The 11,575-nt window shown below is 49.2% G+C and overlaps 1 pseudogene; it reads left to right on the top strand.

Annotated features, from left to right (window-relative positions):
- The first annotated feature begins 11,107 nt into the window (after positions 1-11,107).
- Positions 11,108-11,208, top strand: LOC142864023 (uncharacterized; annotated as a pseudogene).
- The last annotated feature ends 367 nt before the right edge of the window (positions 11,209-11,575 follow it).

The raw sequence follows: 11,575 nt of genomic DNA, 5'->3' as shown, positions 1-11,575 counted from the left end.
CCTTTGTCTTAGCTCCCTGTGTGCTGAAATTTGGAGCTCTGGCTTGGATATGGTCAAGGATTGGAGGCGCGAAGGAGGAGGGAGGAGGAGGGTAGGGAGGAGCAGGAGTGTCTGCTGAGCTTAGGGCAGGGTAGAGGCAGGCCTGAGGGTGGGTGTGGGTTTCCTAGAGCAAGAGGGCTGGGCCCACAGACTGGAAGCAGGCGAGGCCAGATTGTTCAAGACTTCACGCAGGGAGGATGTGAGCTCGGGAAGCTGAAGCAAGGGGTTGTCCTGCCGTGACACCGTGCTCCGGTGACCTTGGCCTACTCTGTCCTCTTTGGACAGAGAGGGGGGGCCAGGGGCGGCCTGAGGCTTGCACCGCGACAGAGAGGACAGACAGAGAGGCCTGGGCGGGGTCCCCCGGCACCTTCTCTCCGGACTGGACTATGTTATTCGATTTCCACAGTGATAACGTGTCTGGGTTTTATTTTGGGGCAGCTTCCTGCTGTAGGGCTGGGGTTTGGACCTGATGTTCTCCAAGAGGTCTAGAGTTGTGCGTCCTGCCTTATGGAATTTTATTTATTTATTTTATTTATTTTTTTGAGACAGAGTCTCGCTTTGTTGTCCAGGCTAGAGTGAGTGCCGTGGTGTCAGCCTAGCTCACAGCAACCTCAAACTCCTGGGCTCAAGCGATCCTCCTGCCTCAGCCTCCCCTGTAGCTGGGACTACAGGCATGCACCACCATGCCCGGCTAATTTTTATATATATATATCAGTTGGCCAATTAATTTCTTTCTATTTATAGTAGAGACAGGGTCTCGATCTTGCTCAGGCTGGTTTTGAACTCCTGACCTTGAGCAATCCGCCCGCCTCGGCCTCCCAAGAGCTAGGATTACAGGCGTGAGCCACCGCGCCCGGCCTTGTCTTCCCATTTTACAGATGCAGAAAATAAGGCTCAGTGCCTGCATGTTGTTTCTGTCCTTCAGCCTTTCCTGTGAGCTTTTCTCCATTTGGGGCTCTTCTAACTTAATTCTCTGTAGATTCCAGAACTATGTTATTCAATTTCCACAGTGATAACGTGTCTGGGTTTTATTTTCTATTTTTGTTATTGAGACAGAGTCTCACTCTGTTGCTTAGGCAGAGTGTAGTAGCATTTTGATAGGTCACAGCAACCTCCAACTCCTGGGCTCAGGCAATCCTCCTGCCTCAGCCTCCCGAGTAGCTGGGACTACAAGTGCTCACCACCATGCCTGGCTAATATTTTCTGTTTTTAGTAGAGATAGGGGTCTTGCTTTTGTTTAGGCTGGTCTCCAACTCCTGAGCTCAAGCGATCCTCTCACCTTGGCCTCCCAGAGTGCTGGGATCACAGGTGTGAGGCAATGCTCCCCCCCATCATTGTGTTTAGGTTTTGAGAGGACATTTTATTGGTGGGTGTTCTTACAGAATTCCTTCCAGGTAGAAATTTATTTAAGTTTAAGGCTTCAAATTCTATAGGACAAATTAAAATCCCATTTTGTAAATTTGAAATTTGTCTTAGAAATGCCAGGTTATTTGCTGAAGGGACCTTAGAAAAGCAGAAGAGAGAGAGAGAGAGTGTGTGTGTGTGTGTGTGTGTGTGTATGTGTGTGTGTGTGTGTGTATAAACGTGTGGGGCTTGCTCTGGAGAAACAAGCAATGGTGGGAAGGAGGGTGGAGAAGTTGGTTGGAGAGAACAGTGGGGTCTCGAGAGAACCAACCAAGAGTCCTCTGGAGCCATTCTGGAAGAAGACATCTTTCACATTCTGAAGTGTGAGTGGGCACAGGGCTAGCCTCAGACTGAGCTGGCATAGGGCTAGCCTCAGACTGAGCTGGCATAGGGCTAGCCTCAGACTGAGCTGGCATAGGGCTAGCCTCAGACTGAGCAGGCATAGGGCTAGCCTCAGACTGAGCTGGCATAGGGCTAGCCTCAGACTGAGCAGGCATAGGGCTAGCCTCAGACTGAGCTGGCATAGGGCTAGCCTCAGACTGAGCTGGCATAGGGCTAGCCTCAGACTGAGCTGGCATAGGGCTAGCCTCAGACCCAGCTGGCTGCATGCTGACCTGGCCCTTAATGGTGGAAGGACCTTTGGCAACGACTTAGCCTCGTATCTTGAGAAGTAATATGTGCTAAACACCTATGAATGTGCTAGTGGCTCCACCACACTGGGGGTCCTTGCACCCTTCAGCCAGGTGACCCAGTGTTGCCTGAAGTCCTCGAGCCAAGGGGTGAGGGAGGAGCCTTTGGAACCCCAGACATACTTGCCACGCCTCCTGTGACCCCCACTTTCTTCAGCTCTGAGGAGGAGGAGATCCTTGCTGTGAGTTACCAGGAGAGGCGAGTTGCCTGGAGGTTGGGGGAGGAGGCCAGGGGAGGAGGCCAAGCCCCTTAATCCTCCACCGCCGAAGGGCTGGGAGGCAGCTGCCCGCACTGCTCGCTGACCTTTGTCCTGCCATTTTCAGTTTATGAGGCGCTTTCCTCATCCCATTATCTCATTCGATCCGCCCCACAGCCCTCCGAGGAGACTGGGTGTCCCCATTTCGCTGCTGGGGCCAGTGTTGGCCCAAGGTCGCCTGCCAGGGGGGGCGTGGGGACCCAGGTGGGGTGGGGGCCCAGGTGGGGTGGGGGCCCAGGTTGGGGAGGAGGCCCAGGCTCAGTGAGGATGCCCTGGAGGCTGGGCGCAGAGGAGGAGATGAGAAGAGGGCCGCCTGGGGACAGCCAGGCTTCTCACTGAGTGGTCTCTCTGCCCTGCATCCCTGTCCACCCCCGGGACACGGCAGAGGCCTGCACAGGTCCCAGCTTGGCCTCGCTCAGCCCCTCTCTGCCCCCTCCTTCCCCTCTCTGTCCCCCGGCTCTCACCAGCCCAGGGGCCTCGGAATGGAGAATGGACTCCTGCCCTACCCTTCCCGGTCCCCTTGGGTGTGTCTGGGCTGGGAGTGGGGGTGGGGAGAGGCCGCAGGGCCCGGCTGTTTATATCCTGCCCTGAGCTGCTGGCCACCTCTTATCTGCTTCTGTGGGCCGGGCGTGCCTGTCGCTGTGCTGGTCAGAGGGAGGTCACTCCTGCTGTGTCTGGGTGTGCCCCAGGAGGGCCGGGGTCGCCCTCGACTCCCGCACAGCCGCGCCCTCCGCCCATTCCCGGGAAGGGAGCGCCAGCCCCTCCTGGTGCAGTGGGCACGGAGGCCCCGTGTCTGCCGGGGTCTGGCTTCAATCTGCCCGTCTAGTCCGTGAGTGTGGACACGGCCCCGCGTGGGCCGCCCACACACGCGCCGCAGCCGCACCCACCCCCACACAGGCGCAGTCCCCGGCTCGCCGGCTCAACCTTCTGTTTCCCCTGCTCGTCCCCTCCCTCCCACCTAACCGTGCAACCGGCCCCTGCTTTGCAGCATTTCCGGACCTCCCTTCCGTCCTTCCCCCACCAGGCAGGTCTAGCCCGTGCCTGCAGTCAGGACCCACGACATAATTTGCAGAGCCCAGCGCAAAGGGAGTGCTGGTCAACTTCCACCGCGGCCGTGGCACAGTGGCGCATTCACCCTGCGGGGCCTGGTCTCTAAGCTCAGGGTCTCGTAGGGCGACTGTGTGGGTCTCACGCCCCTGAAGCCACTCTGCCTTCCTGCGCCCCGGCCTGGTAGGAGCTCCATGAAACCACCCCCAATGCCTTCTACTACAGACACGTTTGCAACAGCCGCCAAAAAATGAAAAAGTTGCCGACTTTTTTAAATCAGAAAATTTTTCGCAGAAAAAAACTGAATTTGTGGCTTCTCTTTTAAAAACAATCAGAAGACTGGCCGACCTGAGCCAGCTGCCCCGCTGGACCACGGTCTGCAGCCGTGACGTCCCGAGGCCACCAGCACCCCCTCCACGCGGAGGCATCGAGCTTTCAAGCCCTGGATGGAAACATCTGTGCCTGCCCCCCACCGGCGGCTTGCAGGCTAGGAGCACGCTCTCTGCCTCGCTACCTGGCCTTGATACCTGGCAAAGTGGCCGTTTGTTGAGGACGTCAGTGAGTAAACAGATGATGGGGCCGGGGCGTGGGGGGAGAGCGATGCTCATGGGTACGAAAACCCAGCCAGCCCGCCCCTTCTGGGAGGGCCTGGGGTGGGACCCAGGGCCCCCTGAGACTTACTGGAAAATAGCAGCTGTCTGACCTCCAAGACCACCCAGTTCGCCAAGACCGCCCAGTTCGATGCGCGGCAAGTCGGGGCTGTCACGCACAGTGCAGCCTCTCTGCACGATCCTCCGGGCTGGGCACCTCTACATAACTCAGTGTGCAAAGATGCCACCACTGCCCACAGTCTCGTCCCATCCATGCACCTCTCTCTCTGCTGAGACGGGAGAGTGAGCAGAACCCCATTCGTCTCTACAATAGCTCTTCGTGTATTTTTCCCCAAACTCATGTCTTTTCAGGAAGAACAAGTGCCTTAAGATAATCCGTAAATCACAACTCCTTACTCCAGTGATTTGTGGGACAGAGCACTGGATCTCGAGGAACAATCTGCACTTTGTAGATGAGGAAACTGAGACTCAGAAAAGGAAGGCGACTTGCTCAGAGTCACATGGCGTCCGGACATAGAGGCTGAGCTTAATGCTGACCGCTGGCCTATGTGTCCAGCTGTTGCTTCATGTACATCATTCATTCTCTGGATGTCATTACTGTCTGCTGTGTGCATGGCCTGTGCTGGGTGCAGGGGACCCAGTAAGGGAAAGGCCACCCAAGGAGAGTAGAGGGCCGAGGTTGCAGCCTAAGGACTTCCAGAGACATCTATATAAACCTCCGAGCACGTCTGCAAGGTAACGAAGAGCATCCCATTTCACAGATGAGGAAGCTGGGGCTTCAGAGAGGCCAGGAACCAGCTCCAGTTTTCTGAGCTAGTAAGTTGAGGGCTGGAACCCTGGCTTCTTGACCTGCTCTCTGCAACTCCACAGCTGACTCTGCTCTGAGAGGGGCTAAATAACCCGAGTGTCTCACTGCTGCACGGGTGCCTGAAATTTCACTAGGTGTGCGGTTGGAGAAGTGCCCCTGTTGACACACAAACGTGCCCGGGGTTGAGGGCGGATCCTGCTAACATTGCTTTCCCGGGACTCCTTTATCCTGGGGGAGGCATGGGAGCTGAGTTTTCAGTGCATGAGATTGTCATGGTGGCCATCCCCTGGCAGTGCTGCTTTCTCCATTCTTGTCCTGCCCTCCTCCTCCTCCTCCTCCTCCTCCTCCTCCTCCTTCTCCTCCTGCTACGTGCAGGGCTGGGCTGAGGCAACAGCAGCAGCAATTAGCCCAGCTCAGCCGCCCGTTACTGGAACCTGCATGTCAACTCTGGAGCCCATCCAGGAAACCACGCCCAGTGTCCCGCATGACTCAACCTCACCTGCCCACCTCCACACCTGCCAGCCTCAGTGACCCAAGCCACAGTCTCCAGGGGAAAGTCCCAGCATCCTCTGGTCTGGCCTCATCTACCTCGTGCTCTTGCAAGGCATGCTGGGATCTGAGTGCTTAGCTCACGGGCTTGTTCCCTGGCTGACTTCTAGCCGAGAGGGAATGCTCCAGGCAGAGCAAATGCCGGCGTTGGGAAAATTACACCCTCTCTGGAGAAGGCAGAGAGATGCATCTACTCTGTTCCCTCTCATTGTTTGAGATGCAAAAGCAGCTTAAGGTCGTTGGGGATACTACTTTTCATATACCAAAGTGGGGGGAAAAATGCGCCTGATGTCTACAGCTGGCGAGGATATGAAAAGATGCAAACCTGACATGAACCACTGGTCAAGGTGTGAATTGGGAGACCCTTTCTGAAGAACAATTGCACACTTGTTTAAAAGCCTTAAACATATGTGAATCTTTTTACACAGCAATTTCATGTCTAAAAACTTTTCTACAGAAAATAATTGGATAAGTGTACAAAGATATAAACACAAGGATGCTCATTGCAGTGGTGTTATAATTGCAGACAAAAGGTAGCAACCTATCTGTCAAAAGGTGATTGGTGGCCGGGCGCTGTGGCTCACGCCTGTAATCCTAGCTCTTGGGAGGCCGAGGCGGGCGGATTGCTCAAGGTCAGGAGTTCAAAACCAGCCTGAGCAAGAGCGAGACCCCGTCTCTACTATAAATAGAAAGAAATTAATTGGCCAACTGATATATATATATATATATAAAAAAAAATTAGCCAGGCATGGTGGCGCATGCCTGTAGTCCCAGCTACTCGGGAGGCTGAGGCAGAAGGATCACTCGAGCCCAGGAGTTTGAGGTTGCTGTGAGCTAGGCTGACGCCATGGCACTCACTCTAGCCTGGACAACAAAGTGAGACTCTGTCTCAAAAAAAAAAAAAAAAAAAAGGTGATTGGTGAAATAAACTACAGTAGAGAAATGTATTCAAATACTAGGCAGCCATTCGAGTGATGCTGTGGGCTATATTTATTGACATGTAGCACTGTTCATGACAAATTATTAAGTGGAGAAAAATAGGCTTGCACTTATTTTTATGAAATGATCTCACTATTGTTCAATGTTTGCAGTTATCTCTGGGTGGTATCATGGAAGACATATTTTCTGAAAAAATTACCTTGAGCACCTGTTATTATTACAAAATTAACCTATTTCCCATTTTGGAAAGAAAGTAAGCATCAACAGGACTAGTGAAAGCTTCCAAGGGTTATTATTTACATCTCTACAGCACTTTCATTTTTTATATTATTTTATTTTATTGTGGAGACAGGGTGTTGCTCTGCTGCCAGGGCTGCTGTGCAGTGGCACAATCATAGCTCATTGTCCCCTTGACCTCCTGGGCTCAAGTGATCCTCCTGCCTCAGCCTCTGAGTAGCTGGGATTACAAGTGCATGCCACCAAGCCTGGCTAATTTTTTGGGGTTTTGTAGAGATAACAGGTCTTGCTGTGTTGCCCAGGCTGGTCTTGAACTCCTGGCCTCAAGCGATCCTCCTGCCTGGACCTCCCAAAGTGTTGGGATTATAGGCATTGAGCCACCACGCCCAGCTACAGCATTTTAAAATGTCTCTAGAGGTGTTTCTTCCTTTCAGTTGCTCAGAGATAAGAATTATTCTTTTCAATTTGTCAAGAAACCTTTGGCTCTGAGAGATTAAGACTTTGTCCAAAGATTCACAGCAAACTTTAGGGGTTTTTTTAATTCATTTTTTTCTTTCCTCAGCTGTATCGAGTCTATTGATGAGCCCATTGAAGATACTCTTTATCTTTGTTACCATGTTTTTTATGTTTAGCATCTCCATTTGACTCTTGAAGTTTTCCTCTCTCTGCTGAAATTCCTCCCCATCTATTCCTGCATGTTGTCTACCTTTTCTACTAGAGCCTTTAACATATGAATTATCTATGAGTCTGGTTCTATTGGTTATTTTGTTTCTTGACAGTGGACTTTTTTTTCCTTTGATTTTTTTTTGTTGTTGTTGTTCCTAATTTTTTTTTTATTGACTGTTAGGTGTCTTTTGTAAAACAGAAGCTATTTAATTTCTAGTGAGTTATTTTCTAGATGTACTTTCATAGCAGTGCAAGGATAGTCATTATAGCATTTTATGCAAAATAATAAACTACTGGAAACAAATTTAAAATAAGTCACTTTATTGAGTAGTTATACATGCCAGATGTTGTTAGTATTTTATAGGTGCAAATTCTGAATCCAACAACTATATCTATATTTTTTGAGACAGAGTCTTGCTCTGTTGCCCAGGCTAGAGTGCCGTGGCATCAGCCTAGCTCACAGCAACCTCAAACTCCTGGGCTCAAGTGATCCTTTTGCCTCAGCCTCCCGAGTAGCTGGGGCTACAGGTGTGAGCCACCACACCCGGCTAATTTTTTCTATTTTTAGTATAGATGAGGGCCTTGATCTTGCTCAGGCTGGTCTTGAACTCCTGAGCTTAAACAATCCACCCACCTCAGCCTCCCAGAGTGCTAGGATTACAGGTGTGAGCCATCGCGCCTGGCCTACAACTACCTTTTAAGATCAGCCTATATCATTCCCCATTTTATTGATGAGAAAACCAAGGTATGAAGGACATAGGTCAATTGTCTAAGATTTCACAGCTAGTAGGTTGTGGAGCCAGTACTCACACTCAAGCAGTCTGGGTCCAGAGCTCATGCTCTTAAGCATGATGTCTAAATGTCTGATAATAGAGAGGTAAATAAATTACAGTACATTTAAAAGAACCATAAATTCATGGTTCTGCACGAATGTATGTGGACCAAACTCCAAAACAGATTAAGTGGAAAAAGCAGATGTGGAATATGGAATAGTGTGTGCAGTTTACCGTGTGTGTGTGTGTGTGTGTGTGTGTGTGTGTGTGTGTATGTGTGTGTGAGAGAGAGAGAGAGACAGAGAAAGAGAGAGGTGGGGAGACAATCTGGAAGGACACAAAAGAAACAAGTAACCTGTGTCACTTCTGGAATAGGAACAGAAGTCAGAGTGGGTGAGCAAGAGACTTTTTATAATATAATCCAAAGTACTATTTGAATATTTTTGCCATATAAAAGTACTTTTTAAATGCTTTCAGGGCCGGGTGCGGTGGCTCACGCCTGTAATCCTAGCTCTCTGGGAGGCCAAGACGGGTGGATCGTTTGAGCTCAGAAGTTCAAAGCCAACCTGAGCAAGAGTGAGACCCCCGTCTCTACTATAAATAGAAAGAAATTAATTGGCCAACTAATATATATAGAAAAAATTAGCCGGGCATGGTGGCACATGCCTGTAGTCCCAGCTACTTGGGAGGCTGAGGCAGGAGGATCGCTTGAGCCCAGGAGTGTGAGGTTGCTGTGAGCTAGGCTGACGCCACAGCACTCACTCTAGCCTGGGCAACAAAGTGAGACTCTGTCTCAAAAAAAAAAAAAAAAAAAAAAAAATGCTTTCAGCATTTTAAAAAACAAACTATCTTATTACTCTCACAATAATCTTATGAGGGCCGGGCGCGGTGGCTCACGCCTGTAATCCTAGCTCTTGGGAGGCCGAGGCGGGCGGATTGCTCAAGGTCAGGAGTTCAAAACCAGCCTGAGCAAGAGCGAGACCCCGTCTCTACTATAAATAGAAAGAAATTAATTGGCCAACTGATATATATATATATATATATATTAAAAAAATTAGCCGGGCATGGTGGCGCATGCCTGTAGTCCCAGCTACTCGGGAGGCTGAGGCAGCAGGATTGCTCGAGCCCAGGAGATTGAGGTTGCTGTGAGCTAGGCTGACGCCACGGCACTCACTCTAGCCTGGACAACAAAGCGAGACTCTGTCTCAAAAAAAAAAAAAAAAAAAAAAATAATCTTATGAGGTAGGAATTGTGATCTTCTGTTCGCAATTGGGCAAATCAGGATTTAACAACACACAAGTTGTGTGATTTGTCTACAATTGTGCAAACATTAGGAAACACCACCAGGATTTGAACCTGTGTCTGACCCAGGTCCAGCGCTTATCCCACGTGACATGTTATCTGCACGCATTTGTCTCCACTCATCCACTCCTTCATTCATAAAATACCTATTAAGCACCTACCTGTGATTATCTGTGCAGATACTGACTTTAAAGCTGCTTAGCATTCTCTCAGAGGGAACGGGAACATGAGCATTTCTCCCCCATCCCAGGCTGACAAAGATAAAGCATGTGATAACGCCCAATATTGGCAAGGCTGTGAGGGGGTTGGCGCTGTCTTCCGTTGCCGGTCGAAGATAACAGGCACAGTCCTCCTGGCAAATGACCTGGCCAGAGCTTTAAAAATGTGCAAGTCCCAACCCAAGTATTCGACATCAAGGGATATATTTTTAAGCAAATAATCAGATTGACATACAGAGATGTATCTACAGGGAGATTCATGGCATCTTGGTAACACCCAAAATGTCCAAAGAGAGGGGATTTGTTGAGCAAATTGCCATATTCACACAATGAAACATCAGGCAATCATTACAAATGATGATCTACGGATATTTAGTGACATGGAATGTTGTTCATTATATAATATGAAGTGAAGAAGGCTGGTTATGAAACAGCATGCATGGTATGTCTCAGTTTTAGTTTTAAAATGTAGAAATAACTATTGGTATATGCATCCATAGAAAACAGTCTGGAAGTATATATACCCGCAGGATAACAATGACCATCATTGGCTAGTGGAATTATGCATGATTTTTACTTTTGTTTTTATGCCTTCCTGTATTGCTTGAATTTTCTTTTACAATAAGCTTGTATTTCTCTCTCTCTCTCTCTTTTTTTTTTTTTTTTTGAGACAGAGTCTCACTTTGTTGCCCAGGCTAGAGTGAGTGCTGTGGCGTCAGCCTAGCTCACAGCAACCTCAAACTCCTGGCCTCAAGCAATCCTCCTGCCTCAGCCTCCCAAGTAGCTGGGACTACAGGCATGCGCCACCACGCCCGGCTAATTTTATATATATATATATATATATATATATATATTAGTTGGCCAATTAATTCTTTCTATTTATAGTAGAGACGGGGTCTCGCTCTTGCTCAAGCTGGTTTCGAACTCCTGACCTCGAGCAATCCGCCCGCCTTGGCCTCCCAGAGAGCTAGGATTACAGGCGTGAGCCACCTCGCCCGGCCCTCTCTTTTTCTGTCTCTCTCTTTTTTGAGATATAGTCTCACTCTGTTGTCTGAGCTAGAGTGCAGTGGTGTCATCATAGCTCTCTGCAACCTCAAACTCCTGGGCTCAAGTGATCTTCCTGCCTCAGCCTCCTTGGTAGCTGGAACTATAGGCGCTCACCACCATGCCCAGCTAATTTTCCTATTTTTTATGGAGATGGGGCCTTGCTCTTGTTCATACTGGTCTCAAACTTCTGGCCTCAAGCAATCCTCCCGCCTCAGCCTCCCAGAGTGCTAGGATTACATGCATGAGCCACCGTGCCTGGCCTGTATTTCTCTTAAAAGAAAAAAGAAAGTGGAGGGTAGATTTAAAAAAAGAAGAAGACGACTTTATGCAGGATATGGTTGGAATGAAAAAAAAAAAAAAAAAAGAAGACAAATGCTTTTACTATTTTGGAAAATGAACATAAGTAATTAAAAAAGTGAAACTAACAACAACATGTCTAATATTTGGAATTAGTTAGCCAAAGTATGACTCACGTGTTTATAATATGGAATACTATGCCTCTATTAAAAATAATGATTCATATGCTCGCTTTGGCAGCACAGATACTAAAATTGGAACGATACAGGGAAGATTAGCGTGGCCAAGGATGACAATAAAAAAATAATAATAGTGATTCAGTGATTCATTAAAGAACCTGCTTTGTGCCAGGCACTGATGACGTAAAGGAAGCCAAGACAAGGACTCTCCCCTCTTGAAGTTGCATGAGTTAGCAGGTGCTTCACAGGTTGGGAATAACAATATGACGAAAGTGTACATAAAGTGATACTCCAACCACAGAGCAGAACACGGACTCTGGAACCAGGTGTAGGTGGGTTCTGGGAAGATGAGTAGGAACTCACCAGGGCACAGAGAGGAGGGTCACCCAGACAGAAAGAACATCATGTGCGAAGGCAAAGACGCGTGAAATGCTGCCATTTATATACAGAACGGGAAGAAACAGAGTAGGAGAGGAGCCCAACATGCCAGGCAGGGGGCCAAGAACGAGGCTT

This window comes from Microcebus murinus, chromosome 23, assembly GCF_040939455.1.
Source record: "Microcebus murinus isolate Inina chromosome 23, M.murinus_Inina_mat1.0, whole genome shotgun sequence".
Classification (NCBI taxonomy): Eukaryota; Metazoa; Chordata; class Mammalia; order Primates; family Cheirogaleidae; genus Microcebus; species Microcebus murinus.
Note: the sequence above shows the minus strand (reverse complement) of the source record. Positions and strands in the feature narration are given on the sequence as shown.